General features: G+C 46.1%; 1 protein-coding gene across 2 annotated transcripts in view; it reads left to right on the top strand.

Annotated features, from left to right (window-relative positions):
- Blimp-1 (PR domain zinc finger protein 1) overlaps positions 1–24682 on the top strand; it is a 175205-nt gene that overhangs the window by 74911 nt on the left and 75612 nt on the right. For both annotated transcript variants that reach the window (XM_075895453.1, XM_075895452.1), the window contains exon 2: positions 3257–3341. The gene's annotated coding sequence lies outside the window, so the exon portion shown is untranslated. The remainder of the gene's footprint in view (positions 1–3256; positions 3342–24682) is intronic.

The raw sequence follows: 24682 nt of genomic DNA, 5'->3' as shown, positions 1-24682 counted from the left end.
GGGCATGCGCAGCATGGCTCTCAATAAGCCACACGAAACTGCTTAACCTCGGTCAGTGTAGCTTGCGCTACAAAAAATGCAGCGGCAATTTATAGGAACATACATGTGCAACATGGACATGTTGATGTCCGATATAGCGCGTTTATATGAATGCAACGTGGTAACAATCATAAAACTGAATAAGGTGAAAAAGTAACAGTTCCTCATTATTTAGGTGGCCAGGAGTAGGAGGAGGGCATATTTGACTATCTTCAAGTGCTTATCAGCGAGCTGTTCCTCGGGGTAAAATTCGCTGTATTGGAGTACAAAGGAGAAGAAGTGCACCGCATTACTCACAACACTGCACTGAACTATTTGTAGGTAGGTAGCTCAGGTCGGGCAACCCTGAGGGCAAGTGAAGAGTCGAATTGCGCGTGCTCGAACAGACATGCCTCTTCGTTAACCAAACGCACGTTGATTGTGAGCCTCAGGGCGTACAGCTTTGAAGAGACAGAGAAAGTTAAACCGCGAAATAGGTAACGTTCAAGTTCTAACGCATGAGAAAAAAATTTGGAATATGTGAACACGAAATAGTTTTCATCGTGTTTCTTTTTCTTTCTTTCTTTCTTTCTTTCTTTCTTTCTTTCTTTCTTTCTTTCTTTCTTTCTTTCTTTCTTTCTTTCTTTCTTTCTTTCTTTCTTTCTTTCTTTCTTTCTTTCTTTCTTTCTTTCTTTCTTTCTTTCTTTCTTTCTTTCTTTTGTGTATGTGTGTGGAGAAGTCATTTATAGTCTCGCAATTTCTTTGTGATCGGGACTACGGCAACTTCTTGATCAGCTGCAAAGGAACAAGAGAGTGGCAAACCCAAGTGGTCTTACTGTTTCGGTCGCAACGTTAACGTAAAAACCAGTATGACCACTTCACTCCTGCCACTCCCCGTCTTTCGATTGAGTTGTGTTGACTTTGCATTGTCGGTCCGCGTGAGATTCGACAGGGCCTCGTGCCCGGCGAACAGAATTCCGTCTGTTGGACCATGGGACTCACTGAAAGGGCACGATCCAAAGTGTCTTGCTGTAGTTTCTTTGCCGTCATACTTTCCACCAAAAGGCGTACGCAACGATCATGCCTTCCAAAGTAAAGGTAGAAGCTGACCGTATCACACCTCATTCGCTTTATAGTAGCTGTATGAAAAGCTGAGTGCTTCAGATAGGCTGGCCGACGTTTCGATAGGTGGGCGAAACTTTGTTGAAGGCGCAATGTCGTCCTGAGCGTGTCAGTCCTCAAAACGGTTAGTTGTTGACGAGACGTCACAAGGTATTGCTGTTGGTACTCGCCTGCTTTATGTTTATGGTGCAGGCCGAGGATTTGTTTTCCTTAGCTCACAATAAAGAATGTTGGTACTTTCAATTCAGTATAACTTCGCGTAACGCTGTTAAAGACGGGAAAGGTCTGAGTAAATGTCCCCCTAACAACGCCTCTCTGTGGGCACATCTATGGGATGCTTTCTTCCCGCCAAAGCAGGTTCTTTCTTCTACTTCTTCTGTGCTTCTGAGTACCCTTTGTCCGACGAAGTAAAAGTACAACACCGGTTGCACAGTCTACCTTCTTATCCACCATAAGAACAGTAGACATGGCCAGGACGCGAGGCGAGTACGAAATGAGCACGGGCGCTGCCAATATCCGCGACCAATAAACAATAAAGTGAAAGAAGCGTATACGAAAACAAAGATATAAATGCGCCTCCTTATCGAGATTAGCCGGAGGCCACGTTCGTTCCCGCTAAGGTCAACAGGTGCGCGCTGAGTGCGGGGAGTACAGCAGAGCAACCCAACGTTCTGCGCAACCTAAGCGGTAGTGAAAGGGTAAGGGAGCACATGCAATGCTGGAGTAACAAAATGAAAAAATTAAACGATTGCTAAGAGGGGAGAACTGGTTTATGCGATTCGATTTGTCCGCTCTCACTGCTTGATCTCCTCTTTTCTCACTTGTGGCGTTGTTAAGTAAGGAAGGACGCCGGGCAAGGGTACGGTGACGGTCGCGTTGCGCAATATGGCCAGCTTTTTTGCACCGAAACGAACAACGCTGGTAACTACACCTCGCTGGCTCAAATAAATGTAAATGAATTAATAAGCAGGAACGCCCGAGTGCGTTGTCTATGCTGAATCGTCTTCTGTATCAGCACTGCTCTTTGTTGATGACCTTCATTATACGTGGTGTTAGTATTTTAGAAGCAATTTTTTTTTTGCCGAGTTGGGACGCATCTAAGACGAAAATCGAGGCGCGTAGGGTGAAAAAAAAAACGTTGAAAAAAATTTTCGACAGAAATAGCACGCTATATTCATTTGAACACTGCACATATCATATATATTGTTCACACGTGCATGCAAGAAAATGTAAGTTGAGTAACGTTGAGGAATAGAGGACAGTATCAACCTCACGCCCACCTCGCGTCAACAGAAACAGCACAGCTACTTAATTCCTTTACGCACAGGAGAAAGCTTCTCATTTAACACGAACTTACATACACGCACACGTCATACATAGAAGTATTTTCGTCTTAGAGCTGTTGGTATACGAGCGACCAGTTTGCTTTCCGTGAGACCTGACGATGTTGACGTGGTGCCCGACTGATTTACGGTGGATGTCCAACTCTCAGTTCCCTGCAATTCCACTGCATTGAAACGAAGCCAGTTCCGGCGAACCAGAGCCGCGACTGTGCGGCAAGCAACGAAAACGTTTAATATACTATCGTATGTAATCAGCGCGAAGTACAAAGAGTTTATTTAGTTGTCTTTAAGACTGATCCCTGCTGTACATGCCTAACGTGCAACTATCTTCGGGACATAAAGATAACCGCGAAGTTGTTTTTATACTACACACGAAAACCGGACTCAGTTTTATCAAACGGAGGAAGTAATGAGTGTTATGCGCTGACACGGTGTTTCAGTTTCACTTAGTGGCGTCGACTCTAAAACTTGTTACCCAGCACTCTTATCGCACAGCCTGTCGCATTTGTAACGTTCTTCTCTTCACAGTTATAACGACGACCGAAATTCATGCTAATGAATTCAAAGCGGGCGTTCTCTTTTACAAGCATCGGAACTGTAACGTGCTTAGAACTGTATATAGTACAGTCTGCGTCGTATGTGGTCTCTCCTTCACCAAGAGGAACGGTCGTTGCACCGCCCGCGTGGTATATTTCACGTTTCTCGTGTGTCGATGAGTTCCATGACGGATGTCTAACCCGGTTCTCTCTTTTCCCTTCTTTTGATCCTCGCAGAACCACGCCTGTCAGTGGCCCCGCAGAGTCCCGGACCAGAGACGACGCACGGCAATGGAGGCGGCAGCAACGTCGTTCTGACGAGGTATACCACACACGGTCGACCGTGACCGGCACCTCTCGCGATGGTCACGTGATGTGCTCGAGTGATGGCGAGGGGTGGGAAAGCGTACGCAGTTTCCTATAGGTACACTAAGAGGAATACTGGCGCTAGTGTCTATGGGAGCTTCAATGCAAGGCGCGTCAGCGAGCATGAGATTGATGTACATGGATTTGTCTGAAATTGGTACTTGCGGTTTCCTTTGCTTTCGTGCTTGGAGTGGCTTTGCCGCCAAACGACAATCAGCAAATGTCCAGTGGTTCCACTTCACTGTCTTGTTTCATCAGGCTCACTTATTCGAATTAGGTCACGAAGGTCACAACGGTCTGGTCTTTTATTCGAAACTAAACCAAAACACAACAATAAACAAATCCACAAGCACGTTCCAAGCCCTCAAGCACGTTCAAAAGCCCGTAAGCACGAAGACTAGGCCAATCTGTGTACTACCCATCATTCTCACGGTGACTGAACGATCAAAGCGGTCACAATGGTCTGGTCTTTTATTCGAAACTAAACCAAAACACAACACTAAACAAATCCACAAGTACGTTCCAATCCCTCAAGCACGTTCAGAAGCCCGTAAGCACGAAGACTAGGCCAATCTGTGTACTACCCATCATACTCACGGTGACTGAACGATCAAAGCGCCAAGTCCCGTATAAATTATTCTGGGAAACCTCATGGGGAAAAGGTCAAGAAAAGGGTTGAGTGGCGGAGTATAGTGCAAGCGTAATGCAACGCGAAAATGTGTTGTCGAAACAAACTACATTTTGCAGAGGCCGTAAACAATGCGCGCCGGCATAATATTGTCTTGGGCGTTGCAAATTCACGTTGCATCGCGGTGGTGGAGGGGAAGGGTGCTTATGACTTGGGTAAAGGGGGCGCGGCTAGTGTGGCTTCAGAAGGCGAGTAGGGGGGTGGGTGGCAAGTGTCTTTTTGGTACCTTCTTGCAGGCGCTCATGACGGCGAGCTTGTTGGCAGATTTCCGTTGCTAAGACGCGTACATGCCCCCTAACCACAAGTACGCGTTATAACGCGTCATCGCGTGGTATGTAGACGCGGCGTCGCTCAGCGTTCCGATCCTGCCTTTTCGACCGACGCTGACGCTTAGAATCGCGTGCTGGCGCCTTCCTACGCGTACGTGCGGTTTGGTCTTGCCTACCCAACTGATGCTGACGCTTGGCATCTCGCGATGGTTCGCTTCAACGCGCGTGTGTGGTTCAGGTTTAAAGAGGAGAAGGAAAGGGATGTCGACTGGACTGTATACCGCTCGATTGGCTACTCCGTGAATAGAGCAAAATACGAAAACGCCAACACACAGGCAGGCGAGAACAAGTGATGTATTTGCATCATAGATTTATATCCCGAATAAATCTATGCCATTTGGCTCACCTTACTATTCTTTTGCTACTCTCCACTGGTGTGCTGGAATTGTTGCTAGATAGACGATGTGAAAACACCATGTGCCTACAAAAGGACTCACAGCAGGCATATTTGGTCACCGCGGCTGCTGTTTCTCAAATACTGAAGTTTATGTTTATGGCATGAAAATTTTTCCCACTAATAACGGATGGGGCCAAGGTCGAAGAACCTTCGCCACAGGAAATGTTCTGCGAGAGACAGGTTGGCTTAGGGTGATGTGTAAAGACTGCGGCAGTGAAGAATGTATGTGTATAGCTATGTTGACGTTTAACTAATCAACGCCATTGTAGTTGCTGCTTCTTTTCTATTTGTGGCTTATGCAACAAAAGTACGTCAGAATTAAGAAAACGCGCCTGAGGTCTATAAACGGACAACCGTAATATCCAACTTGAAATAAAAAAAATTGTATTACGTTGGCTGAAAACTCTTGATGATCACATGATGCAGTGAGCTATATTTTCGCGTTTTCATGCTTGTTCTTTCGTGCACCTCGCGACAAACGAGAGAGGTTTCACGTCGAGTTGTTCTACGATCAGCGTATTCTATCTAGTATTCGTGAAAGGGGAAAAAAAACTGGAGTTTAAGCGATGCCACGACTCATTAACAAGAAAGTAATTTTCGTTAAGAACAAACAAACAAACAAACAAGGCCGTGCGAGACTGAGAGAGGCCGAGAAAAGAAAGGTGAATAAAATTACATTGATTTTCCATTTTCCTCCCGCTTGTTGCGAACATAAAACACACAAACATAACACACCAAAACCGACTCCTTCTTTTGAGCGAAAAGCAAGATTCAATCAAGCCCGCGGTGTACAGGGGCTGCAATTTCATTTGAAGCGCCCGGCAGCGCTTCTTTTACAAACTTCGCGTAGTCGACCGCAGTTGCACCCCTCCCTGTGACCCTTTGCCCCTCTTAGAGCGGGTGCACTTTTCCTGTATCAATTTCATTCGAGCTATTCAATTTCAGCGAGTGACTCCAAACGGAGCAAACAATGCACTTCGGTTTCTCTCTTTCTTTTAATTTAAAAAACGTACGGCGGGGTTCGTTCTCGTTATCCACAATTTGAAAAGGTAAAAAAAAAAAATCGGGAACTTATATAGCTTCAAAAGAGATGTTTAGGAAGGGGAGAAGAGGACACAACCCTTTCGACGTTATCCCTGGGGGGATTTAGAGACGCGGATCCGATACAAAAACTCCGCGCGGCACGACTAATCTGCATGTCGACTTTGTACGGTATGTAGTGTGAAACGGCAATAGCGGCTTGGATGAAGTCGAGGTCTTTCGACGCGCGCATAGTTTACTTCGAAAGTGGAGTGTGGGAACACGTAGAGAGCGACGCAGTGACGGGAACAATGCTGTTCGCTTTTACACGAGCTCTATGCGTAAGGTGCTGATAGGAGAGGCGGCAAAAGTACGGTCGCGACGAAAACGTGGGTCCGAGCGCACCTTCCGATTCCCTAGACGGGGTGGATATTCGCTAACGGAAAACAAGGCTGTCGGAATGAGTTCTGTTTTGAAAACATACGTAGGGACAGGTGCATGCCGATACTTCATGGATATAAGCCCGCGGACTTTATGTTATCGTTCATATATAGCTACGACTGGCTAGAAAAACATTGTCCGCCTCGTTGGATCAGTGGCTAGGGTGTCCGGCTGCTGACCCGGTTCGATCACGGATTCGATCACGGCCGTGGCGGTCGCACTTCGGTGGAGGCGAATTGGTAAAGACCCGTATATTGTGAGATGTAAGTGCACGTTAAAGAACAGCTGATAGTAAACAAAAATATTCCGTTGGATGATCATTAACAAATGATGTGGTTTAATTACCTGCCAAAACCATCATATTATTATTAACCGCGCTGTAAGTGGACAGTTCCGCAAATTTCAAGCACCTGTGTTTTTTAACGCATGCACTGACGTCGTACAGTACACGTGCCTGAAGATTTGTGATTGATTGGTTAATTTCTGTTACATGCGGATTGCTGCGAGACGTCTCATGTAAGTGATGGTTCGAATTCTTCATTTTTCTTGTATTTATCCTGCGATAAGAATAATTCTAATTAACTGGAAGCAAAGAATGCACGGTTCAATTAAAGGAGGTCACAACTGGGCGATCAGTAAACCCGTAGCTGCTGTTCACGGCACCGTATAAGAATGCGACTGGTTCAGTCGACGATGCCGAAAAGCTCAGAAAACCTGTGTTCACCTCCATGTAACAATATTTAATGCTCACAAAGAGGGACAAAAACGTCGAACTTGTAAACGCCTTCATTGATCACAGGGTCTGCATAAAATGACGTTTTATTTTACAGTATCAACCGAGTAAGTGTGTCGGGTGACGCGACACATGTGGCGTTGTTGACCTTTCTTGTGTCGCTGTAATCTCGAGATGTTAGGGGATCATACCGGAGTATAATAGGCAATATTGAAAACTGAAGTTGCAGTAACCTTTCTCACCTATGCGTAGTTTTCTGAGTGTCGCAATTGGACGCGCAGTACAAAGGGTATTATACAGGTGCGGAAAGCAGTGCGGAAACTGCGGCATAAATGCGTTCTGTAGGCGCATATAGGCTTTTGTATGTAGCATGTACTACACGGCGTTGTTCATTTCGTCGCCGCTCAACAAAGGGTTTGAAACTGGAAACCCGCGACGGAGTAGGGGAGGATGGTGGTGGGCAAGGGTGCTAGCTGCTTTCTAATTCGCTCGCGACTTTCACCCTTCTGCTGGCGACTCCCCGCGGAGCTTTAGAGGGGCTGACTAAATATCTCGGTATAGAAGCGCGCTATCGTCGGGTGAGAAATAGCAATAAGTGTAACAAAGAGGTGAGTAAAGCAGCAAAAAGGCTATTTTCATTTCGAAGTGAAAGAGAGCACCCACGTCGGTGTTGTATGACAGTGGCCCCTCGTACGCGAGGGATGGTGACTCTGCCGTCATATATTTACAAACTGAGCTTGCGACGAAATCCACTTGACTCGATTCGGCCTATATCCTGCGAGCCTCCGAGCCTCAAAAGTCTTTCTTTCTTTCTTTCTTTCTTTCTTTCTTTCTTTCTTTCTTTCTTTCTTTCTTTCTTTCTTTCTTTCTTTCTTTCTTTCTTTCTTTCTTTCTTTCTTTCTTTCTTTCTTTCTTTCTTTCTTTCTTTCTTTCTTTCTTTCTTTCTTTCTTTCTTTCTTTCTTTCTTTCTTTCTTTCTTTCTTTCTTTCTTTCTTTCTTTCTTTCTTACTTACTTACTTACTTACTTAGTCTCAAAGGTGACTCGGTTGGAGAAGCAAAGATTAAAATGCATAGAGCACTGCTATGCAGGGTGGGCATATTTTAGTCTCATTGACCCATCAAGCCTGTGTTAGTTATTATGACTAAACTACAATAACAGGCTTCGAAAAAATTAACTGGTTTAGAGACGTTCGGCGAAATATTTACACAAAGCTGCTTGCTACTGTCATGTGTTCTTTGTTTCCCGTTAGCGGCGTATTGGGACAAACTGAAGATTTAAAAAAGAAAAAAGCACGAGAAATAGAAAGATTACAGCTTGCAATGAAAAAAAAAAAACGTAAATCGAGAACGTGTACTAGAGTAGACGTCTTCTTCAAATGATGTAGACCAGCACGCGAAAGAAGACGTTAAGTTCGCTTTGCCAGTGATCGGACCAGCCTGGCGCTCTGCTGACCCCCCAGTTACAGGTTACTGCCCCGTTAATACGTGACAATATACTTAACAGAAAGACGTCTATAAGACGTCTTGACAAGTGATTTTTCATGTCGCTTTCCGAAGTGGAATTTGCTATACATGCACGTATACTGATGCCGTGCTGCAGTTATAGTTGTTACACTACTATCCCGCACGGCCATACTTTCATTATGAGGTGCACAACTACGTCCTAATACAGAACGCTTCAAATATTCTACAGCATGCTCTGGAAGGCATCGTGCAGGACTCGCTATTTCAATATTACTGCGTGAGTATAGATTATTGTGAATCGCCCGCCGTATCGTTGTGGTATAATACTTTTTAAAAACCCAGTTCACAATGTCATCGGCCCCTCCGCGATTATGTCCGACGACGCTCCATGACTCCAGCCAATCTCCGAGGCCATGGTGTAATGAAAACTATGAACCCCTTCTTCATTTCGCATAGAAACGCCCACCCTCCCCCCCTTTTTTTTACAAAAGAAGACAATCTTAGCACTCATCATCAGCTGCGTGCACTACACTGTACGAGAAGACCTGCCGTATTATATACGGGGCATGCAAGCATGTCTGCTGCGTTTCCGCGTGCAACAATAAAGCGTCTCACACCTGGCACTTGTAATTGCGCGCGGAGAAAATTTATGTGTACCTATGATACCGCGTGTGGTACATACCGAAGGGCAGGCTGTCGAATAAGAAAAGAAACAAACGCCTTGCACTATTGAGTGTCAATCAAGAAGCCGAACCTGCGCGCACACCTAGGCGGCTCAAGGAATTTCTCACTATATTAAAAAGTATATAGAAAGAGGAAAAACATTAGAGGAAACGGCTATCGATCCATGTCATCTTCGTACGCGTGCGGGTGACATGGGTTTATCGTTAGTTTACGCTGGCGTAAGAAGCATTGGTTACCACCAATTTAGGAAAGGCGGGTGGACGGTGCCAACAGATTACGGCCTTTGCGGTGTCAACGAGGAAAACGGAAAAAAAAGCACAGAGGCCGATTGTATCGGCGACACCTCAAGCACGTGTGGTGCAGGGCAGTGCATTCGACGCAAAGGACATCGCTGTGTTGCGTCAGTCCTTGCACTGCGAAGGCCCTTTTTTTCATATTTGCTTCTTGGATCGCTTTGGTTATTTTCTTCACCGATCGTTTTTTGTCTTGAAACCGCGGAAGCAAGGCGAGGACGTCCAAGGCCTGTGTTGACAGTCCAATAGCCCGTACGTATGCACGTATCTAACACGTGGATTTTACGAGCCAAAACCAGAATATGACTTTATACGAGGCCCGTCATATATAGTGGACGGCTTTGAAATTTAGTACATATTGGGTTCCTTAACGTATACACGCTAACATCGTCCAGTACAAAGGCTGCCAGCATTTCGCGTCGGTCCAAACGTGGCCGCCACAGCCCCGTAATCGAACCCGCGACATCTGAATCAGCAGCGGAGAACCGTAGCCAGTGTACCACCCAGGCAGACAGTGAGTATACGTGGACTGATGTTTACCGCAGGACCCGCCGTCATAAAACCTCTGCCGCGGTGGCCACACTTCGATGGGTGCGTACAGAGGAACACCAACAAAAGCCCCGCCGCTGTGGTCTAGTGGCTAAGGTACTCAGCTGCTGACCCGCAGGCCGCGGGATCGAATCCCGGCTGTGGCGGCTGCATTTCCGATGGAGGCGGAAATGTTGTAGGCCCGTGTGCTCAGATTTGGGTGCACGTTAAAGAACCCCAGGTGGTAGAAATTTCCGGAGCCCTCGACTACGGCGTCTCTCATAATCACGTTAAACCCCACATATAAAAGGAACACTAACAAATAAGCAGTACAGCATGAATATACTTAAATTTAGGTACACGGTAAACAGCACCAAATAGTCAGAATCACTCCGAATTTCCTCACTCCTTATAATCATATCTAGATTATAGCTCGTAAAACTCTAGCGTTTAATCTTTTTCTAAATTTATAAGCTTTGTGCAATGTTGAAGCAAAACAAAATGTTATTTCAGGACCGACCACAGCTTTATTGTGGCACTTAAAAGGTCCTTAATGATTTTTTTCACCATATACATCCATACAACGCGTCACGTCACGCATGCTTTTCGCATATGCCTGATATATGCCCTTCTAAGCACTGATCCGGCGTCCTCATACATGAGATTGACGGCTAAATGAACTTTGTTGCTTGTTTTATAAGCAATAAACCATACTGCACACGCGCTCTCACTCACTCACTCACTCACACAATCGACTCATCTCACTCACTCACTCAATGGACTCAGCTCAAACACAAACTCGATCAACTCAGTTCAGCTCAAGCACAAACTCAATCAACTCATCTCAGACAAACTCAACGTCACCTCACTCACTCACTTTTTCGCTCTCTCGCTTCACTTCCCCACTCACTGAAAGCGACTGGCGTTACGGCTAACCGCCTGCGAGTCGCGATATAAAGGCAAAAAAAAAAACAAAAAAAAAGAACACGTGGTTGATCGAGATTGACGCACACGTCCTGATACAGAGATACCAAGACGGTATACCGTATGTTGCTCTATACTTTCAACGTCTGATAAGGCGTCTGCGTTAACCCTGACGCATTCCCGGTTTGCGGCGTTCAATGTCACGACCTCGCCATGGCGGCCGGGTTATGCAACGACGCCCCGATCCCAAAGGAGCTGGGCAGAACGGATCTCCGCCTCCACAGACCCTCTCCTCTTCTAACTCTGCGGCTTCGCGATTGGATCTCGCCCCGGCTCGATCGATGTCCTTCGGCGCGCACCGGTCCTATTAGCCTCGTTTGACTAAAGCCACACTTTCTTGCTGTTTTTATCAGTTTGTGAGATTACTCTCTCTATTACGTTCGCTCACTGTGCATGCTTACTTTCCCGAGAAATCGTCGCACAAGGCGTTATGTCGATGGTGGCGACGTGTTCGTAAAATGAGCTAATCAAGACGTGCCCCCCCCCCCCTCCATCCACCCGTCGAAATGTTGCCCCGAGCGACACAGTACTTCGCTGACGATTTCTCGTCTCATATTTCTTTAACCTTTCGTCTTTATAGTTTTGAGCGACAGGAGTGACTTGTGACAATCTTCTTTCTCTAGCAAGTCCAGGATAATTATTGAAAATTATTTTAAGGAACTGAAGGAGATAGCGCACGCTCTTGTTGTGAGTAGCTGAGGGCGTTGAAGCGCCTGGCAAATCTCAACCGTGCACCTATTTCTCTGCTTTGTCCCTGAAATCCGCTTCAACTGCGCGTGTCATTACCAGACAAATATGTCAAAGATTATATTCGCCTCCAGATTTTTCGTTACTTCTTGTCTGAAATAACGATGACTTCTTTAGTTTAAAAAAGATAAAAAAAGATAAAAAAGTGTCGTTTCTACAATGACAGACAGCAAGCATCAGCCGACAGCGACTAGCACTATAGCCAATATTGACCACAACTTAGCCGATACATGGCAAATGCAGCCGATATTTATTAGCGATTGCCCTACTTTAACTAATCGTGAAGTAATCGTATTCCATCGGGAATATGCATCGTGTTCCGTGACGGAATGCGGCTGAAAGAGGACCAGCAAAATAGAACTTTCGAAAATAATGCACCGCAGCAATGCAATAACTCCAGTTAAGACGAAAAATAAAACCAATACAAACCTTTGAGAACAGAGTCGTCGTGAGAGCCGAGAGTGCCTGATTACAAAATTAACATGGGAACTTGTCGGAAGCCTTTTGAGCACTGTTTCTTTTTTTTTTCCTTTTATCACTGTTTTCTTTTCTTTTTTCTTGTAATCGTCTCATTGCTACGCAACTGCGCGTGTGCTTCGATAGACATAAACGAGGGTAACAGATGAACGTACGCGATCTGCATTTGCATTCGCCCGGCGAGCAGCAGCAACTAAAAGCCTACATGACGTCTCCCTTCGATTCCGGGATGCGAATGACCATGCTATTTAACTCATGCCGGTCTCAGTTTTAACTAAAGGCGCTATTCGGCGACTAAGTGGTTGACGCTAAAGAAAAAAAGAAATAGGGAGAGAGAGGGAAAAGGAATGGCGGCGAATGGGTTCACTGCTTATAGGATGAATGGCTAAATGAGCCCGGAAGAGTTAGCAATGGCCACTCGAAATGTCTGCAATGAGCGCTACGTACGTGTATAGTATCCGTAGGCAGCAATTACGCTTTCCGAGGACCACTGCACAAGCTGTAACAGCAGAAGCGTCGGAGAGCAACAACCCAGTAAAAGAAGCTGATGGTCGGCCTGGGATCTTCAGGAAAGCAAGAGAAGAGGTTGCAGGCGAGAAGGCTAGCGATGCCAACTGGTCGGCTTTAATCAGCTCGTCCCTTGAGTCATCCGACGATGACTCTCAGTGCTGAAAAAGTGGCCCCCGGCAGGAGGCTTCTGGCCTGTCCCGAAAAACAAAACAAGCAAGGCGTGTTCCGCTTCGAACGCGCAACAAATTTGCATTCACTCGGCGTCCCTGTGAAGGCGTCAACGCGATGACTATCCGAAACGACCGCGTAGGCCGAAATTTTTTTCTTTTCTTTTTGCTCTCGCTTCCCGTTTCGTTCGTTTCCTTAACGTTCTTCAGAGGCGAGGATCATTTCTGTTAGGTGGTTCTTTTTTTCTACAACCAGCGTGGGTGTCTTTTATGATGGCGAGGACGAAAAGAGCAATGATAGAGGGTAAAAGAAACATGGAAGATAGATGGTTACTACAATAATTGTGTAACGGTTTCAGGCGACGAGGAAGTTAAACCGTCACTTAGTCTTTGTTTTTTTTTTCATTCCCTTTAACCATTTGTTTTTGTTTTTCTGTTCATTCATTTGTTGCTTCATTTAGCATCTTTCTGCGGTACTCTCACAGCGCTCGTGTTGTCCTCTTTGCTTTCCGTGCCTCGACTTTCGTCTGTTTCTTCTAGCACATTCGTGCTCGCGCTGCAGCCCTTGTTACCATGAATTCAAACCAACTAGCCCAAATTGCCATTCTTCTACTCTCATAAGCGTTCGCCCACACATATGTGAACTACGGCTACGTCCCCCCCCCCTCCAGTCTCGAGTAATGGAGAGGCGAAATTTCGCTCCGATTTGTTGCTTTTTCTTTCCTCTTTATCTCTCTCTCTTGGCGTAATGAAGTTGCACTTTTAACGACCAAAGTCGTCCATGTTGCGATCTCGTCGTGTCGCATAGTGCAGCATAAGTATGATGCTTCGTACGCGCATATTGTGCGTGGGCAGTAATGCGCGCGAACAAGTTGGCGCCATCATTATTACGATTGCATTTCAGTGTTCCTACACGTAGGCGTGCTTTTGCCCTTGGCCAGTTGCTTCTGCAAATCATATGCGAAACGTTGTGATCGTGGAGGCATTACTCTTAGAAACACTTATATATGTCGTGACAACTTCTTTGTGAACGCCGGCGACCGAGAAGTCTCCCGAGCTTGAGCCCTTGGTTCTTTCACTCGCATCGGAGAGTGTACTGATTGGATCGGGCTCCACCGACGATTATGTAAAGAAAAAATGAGTGGTGTGATAACGACATATCTTGCTTGAAATAGGTATAAGTACGAGCTCGACGGAAGGAAAGGCATGAGTTACGTATAAGGAGTTTTATCGATAAAAATCGAAGCGAGAAATCAGCGCAAAGCTGGGACAGAAAGGGAGATGGGAGATGTCGATACGCGGGTGGCCTCGTCGGGTATCGCCGTTGCCACAACGTGCAGTGCTTGAAGGAATAGAGCGAGGGTATACGGCTGGATTGACCTAGCTCGGCGTGCATGCCCTGGCAGACGCTGAGGCGGCTCACCTTCGTCGACTCCAATGACGCCTTCGGAGGCCAAGGAGCCCGAAGCGCCGCTTACTCAGAGATAGTCAAGAGCGCGCACTTGAGATTATTGACAGATAATGCTTCAGGAAGGAGGCTTGCGGAACCACTTGGTGGTGTGCGTTATCGTTTCTAATGATTCGTTTGATATGCATCTCTTATATTACGTAACTGAAGGTGCTTTCCGAAACGGATGGGCAGTTTCGTCTCCTTGCATAGCCTCATTTTGCTAATGTAAAACGACGTGTCGCAATGATGCCATAACACAAAAAGCGGGTCACTTACAGAACTTTCTCAGATCAAAGGAAAGACACGATTAGCGATACAGGCAGGGGTGTTTACTAGTGCTCGCTCATGCCATAGCGTGTCATCTTCGTATGTTTTTAGCGCTGCAGTATTTTGAAACGAAATACAGTTGACATCAAAAGTTCAGAGACCACTAAGTCCGAGGAAGCTTCGAATTTGCCCGCCATTCGGGACTGTATTCAGTGGAACTTCGCAGTACATGTCGTTAGCACGTCACGTGCTGGACATCTAAAACATTTAAAGCTGTCTGTTGAAGTAGCGGCAATATTTAGCTTTTGTCGCGGTCTCTCGCAGTCCCTGAACGTTTGAGGCTGACTGTACCAACACGCCACACTCGCCCGTTCAGTCACGCTTAATAGTACTGGGCTCACAGTTTTCCCGATTGATAATTGATGGGATTTAACGTCTCAAAACTGCCACACGATTACGAGAGACGCCGAAGTGGAGGGCTCCGGAGATTTCGACCACCTCGGGCTCTTTGCCGTGCACCTAAATCTTAAGTACACGTGCTTCGAGCGTTTTTCGTCTCCACCGAAAATGCGACCGTCGCGGCCGGGATTCGATCCCGCGACTTGCGGGTCGGCAACCGAGTGCCTCAGCCACTAGAGCACTGTGGCGAGCTTTTCATTCGTATAACACGTGTCCTGCTTGTCAAAAGCAGTATTATATGAGACCCGTCATATGTTTGTGCGGAAGTGCATGACATGTCGACTATTATGTACACGCGAGCGAATTCATCTCTGTAGGGACCAAACGTGTTGACTGCTACTTTTTGCCAGTTGGATTCAATGATGGCTAGAGACATTATCAGATACATTATTGATTGGCTTTCAGGCATTTCCTTGTACGTTGGAACGTTGTTGTCTGATATGTGCGTGTGTTTACATATGTGTGCTCGTGTTTTATTGTCCATGTACTGCTCCTTGTTCTTTCTTCCTTGAGATGTATGTTCAATATTCGCTCAAGGGCTAAGGAGTAGCTGGCGTCTTACTTGCGCGCCAACGTCTCCTTGCATATCATATCAACAAAAAGAAAGGTAACAAAAAGAAAGGTAATGAAGTAAATAGCTCAGGTTCATGGGTATGGCCGATGTAATGGAAATTATCAACGTTGTGTCAGAAGATCCGTACGATAACCTTCAGAAGTAGCAGAAGGGTCCTTTTTATGGCTTTCAGCAGCTACGAAGTTGAAGGCCGTGTGTATACCAGGACCTTGTCTGAAATGTGAAAGGTCTCGTCCTTTAAAATCGTCGGGGAAAGGAGGCGGCGAGGAATCGAGGTCGAGCCCTTGATTTTCGAAGGCCGCAGCAAAGCAGGGAACGTGCATGCATTATAGTTTCTTCGCCAACCGGCACTATCGGTGATCCTTATCGAAAAATGAGCCTTCATTGGTGAAAACGGAATGTTCACATGCAAACGAGAGAGTTGTGTCACTGCTGCACTTCGGAGAAGACCCAGGAAGCTTGGCTCTGTCCAAACCTCCTCTGCAATATTGCCACCTGCTGTTCTGAGCCGGCAAGCCGTGGCCAGCCGAAAAGGGTGAAGAATACGCAGGCGAGGAGGATACACATACGTGTTTTCACGTATATGCTGTCCCACTGTTCTTTCATTGTTTCTCCGCTGCACGTAGTGTGTGGCAATGTATGAGAGTTGCTGACAAACTAGCAAATAAGTTTCTCATAAATGCAAGCCGATGGTGAGCGTAAACAAAGGTGTTTGCCGCTTCTCAATATCGACTCATGTGCTTAAAAAAAGTGAGTGAGCTATAGAGAGCGGGAGATAGAGAGAGACGAATAGAAATGCGGAAAGTTCGCTTGACGCACCTGCGTCTTAAGGTCAGATAAAACGGATAAAAGGGTGAGAAAGTATATTTAATGACGTGATTACCTGAGTGTTTTGCTGGGGGCAGTTAGTGAAAGAAGTGTACAAAAAAGTTTGCTCCTTCGTTCGTTTTCTAGAGTTGCTTGAGGACGTGTTACGGAAGCTTCGCATTCGGAAGCTTCGGAATACCATGCAACTGCGAACTGATTTAGCGCCTCTGCGAACTGATTGAAACGCCGATTACGAATGAGGCGCCCATAACCTTCGTAATCGGTGCTTCTATTTTGATTGTTTTGTTTTTGCTTGCCGTCCTGCCGAATGTATACGTTCATCGAAGCGCACAATGATTTCGGTCATAGTTTTGCTGGGCGCAAGGTCGCGGGTTCGCTTCCCGTTTTATTATGTTGAATCGCGGAGTTTTCTGTTCTGACATGTTTGAACGACAAAACATCCGTGCGGTCCGTCATAGTCGACAGTTGGCGTTGAAAAGGAAAAAAAAAATCAATCTATCGATCAATGTTCTTCCCTGTAAAAGGGCACTTTGCTATGCGAAATAGTGAGTCGATGACGTCAGGACATAATATCATTATACAAAAGGCTGCCGTAGCGAAATAAACGAGGAAGACACAGAATATACGGGGCTAAACTCGAACCAGCTATACTTAAAGGACGAAATAATGCTTACAGCGTCTTTTAGCATGTGCGCACATGTGAAGTTCAATTAACAAAAAGAGTACAAAGCGTAGCAGGCTTTACTAAATAACGTTGGGGCGCGTTTGTTCTCATCGTAACCGTCATGTAACCCCATCCGTAGCAGAGAACAGGACACTTAAAACTAGCCATCCTCGGGAAGCTTGGGCGACACTTCTCCGTTCCGTCACGGCTGAATAGGCACGATACGTTGCGACATATAAATGCGACAACGGGGAGCAACGCGACGCCCCGAAGCCGTCGGGGCATTGCAGCAGCCTGTTGGAACGATCGAGCGCTTAAGAATAAACGAACGAAAAAAAAAACGAAAGCAAAGAACGAAGGACAGCATTAGCCGAAGTGAAAGAAACCGCAAGGGCAGACTTGCACCTCGGCCAAGGAATGTACATTACGTGCGACCTTCCCAAGACTCCGAGACGAACGGGAAAGACTCTCTCTCTCTTTCTCTCTCTCTCTCTCTCTCTCTCTCTCTCGTTCTCGCGTTCACTCGCTGGGCGATGGCATTATACTATGGGATGGTACTCGAAGACCCGCTGGGCTGGCGGGCATTTCTCGAACAACTGGACACGAGTTGCAACTTATCTTTTTTTTAGGCACCGGTTTGACAAAATGGAGTGGAGAATGTATTTAGAGTGGAGTGGAGAATGCAAATGGAGAATGTATTTAGAGGGGACACGCTAATCTCACGCTATAGGAGTACGCGCACGTACGGGAGAGAACTTGAGCGAGTGTGGCTTGCACGGCATGTCACTGCTGGTCCTCGTATATAGGTGCGTACGGCCTATAGTTGCATATGGTGCGGTATCAAGGCATTGCGACCTGCGCAATCATTGATCATGACCACTTGTAGTCGAGTGGTCGTCATAAACTTCTTCGGCTCTGGTGTATACCGTTTGCCTACAATACGACTCACCGCTTAATGACAATATTTCGATGAATCAGTGCGGAAAGAAGATTGAATGCGAAGTGGAAATTATATCCATACATTTGAAGATTTATCGCTTGAATGCTCTGCCCGAAAAACAAAGGCTTTCTCATAGAGGCAAAATAGAAAGGGTTAAAAGAGGTTCTCGGTTCTTTTTTATCGTTTTTAGAGAGAGAGAGAGAGAGAGAGAGAGAGAGAGAGAGCTAAATGAGAGTGCGATAGCCGAGTGATGCGTGGTGACCGGAACCACTCTGCACCCGCAACTTCACAATGCACCCATGTAACTTACAAAACGTTATACTATATGAAACAGTGTTCACAAACTGCTCATTGCTGACCAGTGATTTTAGAGGTAGCTTATGAGGCTCTAGTAAATAGACAGACAGTAGATGGACATACTTATTTTAAAAGCCTTAACTTGATAACATGATCTCCATTTAAAGCCGGTGGTTTGCTTCGGCATGTCGAACTCCCTCCCTCTCTCTCTCACTGACTCACTCACTCTCAACTCTCTATAAATCAATCACTCTGTCAACCAACCAATAAATCAATCACTCAGTCAATTAACCAATCAATCATTAAATCAATCTCCGACTCTCTCTCACTCACTCTCAATCAATTAAACCATCAATCAATGAATCAGTAAGCCAGTCAGTCAGTTATCACGTCAGCCTGTCTAGAAATACTGGGAAAGACAGCAGAGGATATCAGAAAGCGATACGGGCGGGCAATGACCTTGGCTTATATATCTTAAGAGCAGCTGCGCTGTGCAGTATCGCACGTGATCTTGCAACAAGCGGCGTCCTTTCCTCTGCGGCCGACCCTTACCGAGGCCATTCTGTGCATATATAATAGGCCTTGAGTCTAGATACGATCGCGATTACAAGGCGTTATACAACTCCACAGTATCTGTCTACATCTCACTTTGCTTTCTTCGCATTATCGCCGTAATAATCTCCGCACAGGAAAGCGACACGCCATAATTACTAGCCTTTTAGGACGTATGCTTTATCATTTGATCGATAGTAAGCGGTCGCAACAAGTTCGCCGCTGTCTTCACCAAGGGAGGCGAGTAATTCATCAGAGGTAAACGAAAGAAGCGGCGTTGTGTCGTAGGGATGATATGGCATCGAAAATTCACGCAGAACGAAATATTATAACTTTCCCATTTCTGAATAGGAGAAAAGAAGAAACAAATTGCGGTGATTATCAAAGATAAGTTACAGGAGACATTCTAGGTTGAAAACGAAAACAGATAGATAGATAGATAGATAGATAGATAGATAGATAGATAGATAGATAGATAGATAGATAGATAGATAGATAGATAGATAGATAGATAGATAGATAGATAGATAGATAGATAGATAGATAGATAAATTCAATAGAATGAGTGGAATTGAATAGGTTGCAGGAATGAAACCAATAAATGCGATGAATAAATAAAATAGATGGATGGAATCGAAGGATATGAGGGAATGCAGTGAACGAATGGAGTCGAATGGGAAGAATGATTGAAATGAATGGATCGAAACGAATGGGATGAAGTTGTGTATTAAATTAATGGAACTTAATGGGATGAATATATGTAACGAAGGACTGTAATATAGTGACATGTAAGAATGGAATTCATGGATGGAATTCAATTAACGCGCGGATTGAGCATCCGTCACAGCGAGTGATTACAGTGACTGGCAATTACTAAGGCTTCGCTTCGCGGGACGCAGTCTCATAAGACAAAAACAAATAAAAAAAAGAAGAGGTCAGATTTAGAGGGTGCATTACAATACACGACCGAAGAGGTTGACCGTGTTATTGTGTTTGCCCGAGCGACATTGACCCGCGCAACTCGTCTTACGGTGTACACGTCACAGCCTGGCAAAGCGTGCTCTATACGCGCCGCAAGTCGACATGGCGCGCCGTGGTTTCGTAACCCGCCATTGCCGATTAACTCGGAGATAACCCGTAGTTTGTTACATAGTATAAGAAAACCTTACGTTTGAATCTAGTGAGACGTCTTCCCCTGGCACCCTTCCAGTATTATACCATGGAACTCGCGCAATGGACGGACGCTTGTTGCGTCACTTAGTCTATAGGGTGTTTTGTAAACTCCAGAAGCATGGCCGACACCGAAGTTTACTTACTGACGACATGGTCTCTTACTCAGGCAATGCAGCCGCTGCATTGGCAGCCTCACTGACATTATCCGTCGTTTGACGAGACGAAAAACTCGCAGGGTCCCTTTTGCAATCGCCTAAGATCACCCGAAGGTGAAAACTATTTTTCCTTCTCATTCGATTGTATTGATCAGCGACAGTATTCATTATCCTGCACCACAGTAAGCTTCCTGCACCTAGCGTGGCTTTGCATTGCGTCCGAGAATGGAGGCCTTGCAAGCTGTCTGCACCTCACACGCCTCCGTGATTAGCCCACCTATGACGAAGTGACGGTGTCGTGCGATGACGTTATCACGTGAAACCACGTCATATGATGTCATTATGACGTCATAAAGTTTGTTGATCGTGAACTTCACAGTGACATCATTGGTGTGACGTCGTCGCACGATGACTTTTTCCTTCACTCGGATTGAAACACACTCTCTTCGTGCGCTTGATGAGGATTTAGGGCTTTGGCCTTAGAAATCCAAGAAGTCGCAAATGTAACGAAGAAGCAACAGAGTTGTGACGTTTTAGGAAGCCACCTCGATCTTCGCGTATAATGCCGGTCTTGGTTAACTTTTTTCGAATTCGCTTCAATGAAAGTGTCAGGGAAGTTTAGTGCTATGCATTTATTATTCTTACACAAACGTTAACTCGTAAACTTCAGAATATTACGACAAAGCTTTAGTACGGACGTTACTCGTACCGTAGCACAGAGACTCTGCCTGTGGCTCTGTGTGCAGGCAAGGCTCACCTTTTTAAGGCACCCCTTCGTAATAAACCCGCATGTATTCACACCGTAAGTTCCGTTGGACAGGACGCTAACAGGACTCGCTTCGTGCGGTATATATGCCATCCATTGTTGCACTTCCACACGGCAGTGTCGCTCCTGACCGGACGGGGTTACATTATAATCATTTTCATTCCTATGGGAGGGCATAGCCGCTAATGACTAAGGGCTTTCGATTTCTGTTGGCACATGTCAGTCTATGCCACGCATCGCAAGGCCGTCCAGTTTGGTCTATCGGGAAAGAAAAACACATTCATGCGTGCATGCCAAGCGAATTGCTTCGGTTATTGATTACGAAATGCTTGCGCCTAATCAACTATTGCACACCGCATTTATCTCGATAGATCGTATTCCCTAGCTTAGATACGCTGTTCAAACTTTTGTAAATAGGTGTGTCCAGGGGCACAGTTTAAAATGTCGTACACCTTAGCCGTCTTAGACGGAAGAGGCGCTTTATGGTATATAGCGATTTTTTTTTTGTAAACTATCGCATGGACTTATATCTGTCTGGAGCTTTAACTCGACATGATGGTGGAGCCATTATGAGGCTTGACTGCTTACCTGAAGATCGCGGGAGGCTGCGGTGGCCGCATTAAGACGGAGGGAGGCTAAGTGCTATAGAAGCCCGTGTACTTAGATTGAGGTGCACGTTAAAGAACACGAGGTGGTCTAAATTTCCGAAGCTAGCCCCTATGGCTTCTCTCATCAACATATCGTGGTTTCTATAAATGAAACCCTGATAATAACAATTATTATTACATGGAGTTATATCGTTGGATCCATTGTCAACTACTAAAATGCTTTTCGGAGGTGGTGTGCATTTTATGTAACCGTGGCGAGTGCATCGAGACGTTTTAGCGCTGTCAAATAACGAAACCAGTGTCAAGGCCGGGATTCGCGGAGCCAGCGCTAGGTGTGATCGAACGAAACTCCCTTCCCCTTACGTATACGTTCTTAACCACACAAATAGCGTGCAGTACAGTGAAGGCTGCGCATTTCGTTAATCAAACAACTGACATAGGTAACCCATATGGAATGCTCGTTCATTGTCAAATGCACTTGATCGCCTACGCCACAGCGAATGTTCTCGAAAGGACTTACAGCGCGGATTCTGCATACTCCTGACTTAGGACAAGTCACGGATTGTCGTTATTTATTGACAATCCCGAGAAGCAACGTTCAGAGCACTGCATGAAGATGGATGAGACGGATTATGAATCCTGTCTAATCTTCACCGCTTGTCGGAGATGTCGGAAAAGAGAAGGGGACAAATAAGAGATAGCTAATGAGAGGAAGTATTCGGTTTGCTACCCCGTACTTGGGAAAGGGAAAAGGGTATGAAATAATGAAATCAAAGTGCAGAGTGCACCGCAAGGTCATTATGACTGTGAGAGAAGCGTCTTGTGCGCCTCTGGGATCAATAACCACGTCTTGTCCTGGGAAATTGGTTTCCGCCATGCTTTGAATCTCATGGTGCGGACACGTTGTTTTTAAGCCAGACCTTCCTTATCATAGAATGTAGCGTGCCATAGGCGTAGGGCGAGGCAAGCGTCTCTAATGTGCAGTGTTTAGTATAAGGCACGCTGCTGCCGGATGAGCACTGCAGGATGGCACATTACCCTGTCTGATGTTTTTACCTATAACCAGCAGTACGTTCACAGTCCAAATCTTATCTCTCATTTTATGCCCGCCTTTGCGTGACGTCATGGACACATGTTCTGAACCTATAATGTCTCTCCAAGATGGTTAACCTGCTTCAATGTGATAAAGACGTTGCAGGAACGCCTCTGTGCGTGAATAACGAAAGAACTTGCATATCATGTTTTGATAACACGTATGTGACATCGCAAACGTCAAGTGTGTCATGCTGGTGCTCCGACACGGCGGTTTCAGTGACGCCAGTGCAAGCCATGCACCTGTAAGCATACCATCTCGATCGGCCTCTCGTCTCGTTCGCGAACTTGTCGCGTTCGGTGTTGCGCAATCGACTCGAAACGCACGCAAAAGTCCTATTGTCGGTGTCGACATGAGTGGCACCTCCGGTCTCGCGCCCCGACAAACTGCGAGCCGCAAACAACGCGCACCTTCGGATATTGACAGAGCCGTGCAATCACTTGTGGCTATATAGGCACGAAAGTGAAGTGGGAGAAGATGGGAGGGGGGCTGTTTTGACGTCCGTTGCCCCGCCATAATTGCATAACGGCGTATAGCGGTCAATTTGCGCGCCAATAACCCCCCCCCCCCGCTCTCTCTCCCTCTCTCTATACCGCTTATAGAACGGCATTCCTGCGAAGGTCGCTCGCTTGTCGCTGTTGAGCTCGGGCACGGTTCGGTGCTGTCCTGTGTGACAGCGGTTGTTTTGGGGGTCCGCCGAAGCAGTGTTTTTATTGCGAAAAGGAAACAAGAGAAAGACAAGGCCAGCGGAACAAATGCCGGAACGACACCGGCCAGCTGGGCGTACGTGCAACGGGAAAAGAAAACAGGCGTGGAATCACCGCGGAAAAAAATAAAGGAGGCTACGCCGGAGAAAGTACTCCTATACGTTACCGTTGCTCTGTTTGCAAGTTATACAGGTGCGGTCATATACCGTGTTTACTATTGTAAGACAATCCGAATTTCTGATACCCGATTCCTTCCCCTTTTTAACGTGCAGTCGTAGGGAGAAGGAATAGAAAGATCAAACGGTATTCCCGTAACTGTCTTAGGAAGATAAATGGTAATTAATTTCACCCTGCGTTGTGTATAACAGATTCAGAGTGGTTTTACGCCGGTCATGTAGTTGTTTAGAAACGAGCAGTGTCTTCCAGCATGAACTCTGCAATAACTTCACCGCGAATGTCGGGCGTCATACTCGGAAATTGTTCTGCGCTAAGATTTCACTGCATGAATCCAAAGTCTCACTGAGCGCAGTATCAGGGTACAGTGGTGACACAATATGAAGGTGCACCATGTCCTCAATGTGTTCAGAAGCGCACCTCAATGGCACCTAATTCCGAGCACTTGATTAGTTGCTGTCGAATACAGCGTTACATGAAGTCTTGCGGAAAGATTTTTTGCTGTTGCAGTGCTTCGTCGTGTTTCCTTTTTTTTTTTTGCACCTCGCTGAACTCTTTCTTCAGAACAAGCCTTACCAACACTCGCGAAGCCCTCAGGGCAAATTAATCAATCAATCAATCAAATAATCCATACAGTATTCCCAAATTGTCATCAGAGGCTCCGAATTTCGTTTACGCAATCTCTGGCGGCACACTGCTCCGCATCTGCAAAGGTTGCATTGGGTCAGTCTGGCGTGACAACATACACTGCTTCAACACTGCGTCTGATCGCAAACGAGTGTGGGTTTTCCACGAGTGAATACGGCACCAGCTCGGAGCATCTGAGAGAGCATTGAGCCCTCGGCTGAAATAGTGGGCGTGCACCCTCCTCCGTCGTTTCATACACCGTTGATCCCGGCGCTATATGAGCGGGCCTTGACGGAGGAGGTGGGCATTCGTCAAACGGTGGCGACGTGAAGGAGGAAGAAGGAGAGAAGATAATGAAGAAGGGCTATGAGAACTGGGGCGGGCACGCATCAATAAGGCCTCATTCTTCGCTGAGCTGCACACGGACAGGAGGCAGACCGCAATGAAAATGCGACTCCGCACATTACTGTCGGCATTGCGCGCGGGCTGCTGTTTGCGCTG

The sequence above is a fragment of the Rhipicephalus microplus genome, chromosome 5 (genome assembly GCF_043290135.1).
Source record: "Rhipicephalus microplus isolate Deutch F79 chromosome 5, USDA_Rmic, whole genome shotgun sequence".
Lineage (NCBI taxonomy): Eukaryota > Metazoa > Arthropoda > Arachnida > Ixodida > Ixodidae > Rhipicephalus > Rhipicephalus microplus.
This window is presented reverse-complemented; position numbering and strand designations above follow the sequence as displayed.